The sequence below is a fragment of the Trachurus japonicus genome, chromosome 14 (assembly GCF_045865225.1).
Source record: "Trachurus japonicus isolate A0001 chromosome 14, Traja_1.0".
Taxonomy (NCBI): domain Eukaryota; kingdom Metazoa; phylum Chordata; class Actinopteri; order Carangiformes; family Carangidae; genus Trachurus; species Trachurus japonicus.
Genome location: NC_140920.1, coordinates 8,261,270 through 8,263,315, shown reverse-complemented (window position 1 = coordinate 8,263,315; position 2,046 = coordinate 8,261,270).

Below are 2,046 nucleotides of genomic sequence, written 5' to 3'. Positions count from 1 at the left end.
TGGGCAGGGTGGGGTAGAGCAGAGTGGAGTGTGGGGTAGTAGAGCAGAGCAGAGTGGGGTGGGGTGGGGTGTGGGGTTGGGGTGGAAATAGTCATCTTCATGGTGTTCTGGGTGTGGCTGCTCTGGGAACAGGACCTCTCTCTCAACATGGGGTCTCTCGATCTCTGCACAGCACAGCACAGCACAGGTCGGTCGCACATCTGACCTCAGGATACAAGATCACGCTGCGTTCACACACCGTCGTCTTTTTTTCTTTTCTTTTAAATAAATATTATTATTCATCATAACCTCAAAGAAGAAAATACCTTGAAACTGCGAAACCCTGCACAGAAACGACTGTGCTCTGTGTCTGATATGTGACATTTTTGCATATTTATATATATCACTTTATAACAAATTCATCATATTTCGTCATGTTATGAAACACATTATCCATCAAATAACATTTCGCTGTATCGATATCATTTACTGACACTAGCACTAATTCTATTTTAAGGTATATATATATATATATATATATATATGGAGGATGTATTTATATATATACAGCTTCAATTAGCCAGCAAGAGATAAGCGTGTAGCTATAATTCACAACTCACACCAAAGGATTACTGTGGAATCTGAAATGAAGCTGATGTCAGTATATGGAGAGAGAGCAAATCAGTAATGTGATAACCGTTTGGATGTGAAACACTAGACGGAGAAATCGGAGTTGTGATGGACTCAGTATCCTCCTTGTCCCTCTTTCTCGGCTGACATGTGAGATTCTTTAGAGGCCTGTGGGTCAACACTGGCCCAGTGTGGGCAAGACTTATCACATAATGAACAGAGCACCAATCCTTCTTTTTAAGAGACTTTATTTATAGTGCAAGGCAGAAGAAAAAAAAACAGTTACATACACATTTAAAATAACCCAGTTACAGACATCTATTAGACTGTAAGAAATACAGGCACTTACTTACACATAGAAATATAAACAGAATTTCTAGACAAACATGCACACACATTCAGACAGGCATGCCAAAAGGGGGCTCCCTTATGGAACAGGACATCCTGAAACTGCCAAGAAAAACACTCTCTAAGCCAGCGAGCCATTCCAGTGTTATCCAATGATTTTGCTTTTATGACCAGGAAAAACTTTTTACACTTTTGCTCTATTCTAGAAAAGAAAAAGAAGAAGAAGAAGAGGAAGAAAAAGAAAAAGAAAAAGAAGAAGACTCTAAAATAAAACTGAGGCTTTGCGGCAAAAGTATCCACTGGTCAAGCAATGATTTTCAGCTTTGTATAATTACCAATTTGTGGCCCTTAGAAAAACACCCCCTCCAGAGAGTTGTTCCAATAAAATGCAGCCTTGCTACAAAAAAAAAAAAAAAAAAAAAAAATGCGTATTGAGCAACAGAAGAAAGTTCTTAGTAAAAGAGAAGAGGGAAGTGTAAAAGGGAAGAGGAGAGCTGGGTGAGCACTGTGTGTACCATACCTAGGACTGGGTGTCACAATGTGATGTGTTGCAATAAGGTGTGTACTGTCTGGATTCTCTGGAAATTCAAGAGGACAGAGCCAACACACACACATTCACACACACACACACACACACACACACATTCACACACAACGCACGCACGCATGCAGAAGTACACTATTGACATCACTACATCTGCATTTGCAAAACATGTGAAAACACAGTCCCCCCCCCCCCACATAAAACCACATAAAAAAAAACCCCATTTCAGACGTCAGCATGGAGGAAATAAACAATAGACCCCATGTCTCCGATGTTTCACAAGCGGTTGGGATAAAGGGGAAGTGACATCGCAGCAACAACACACCTCTAAATGGGAACTGATGCTATAACTGAGACAATGACAGTAACAGAAGGAGGAGGACAAAACAGGATGCTGGTCAGATGAAAGAGCCCGAAATGTCAGACAGCCTACAGACTGTTGTCGCCTTGCAATCTTAACAGCCAACACCAGTCTGATAAGCTATCTGACAGGCCGAGAGAGTGACGGACATGCCTGACTGACTGACTGACTGAGACTGAGACTG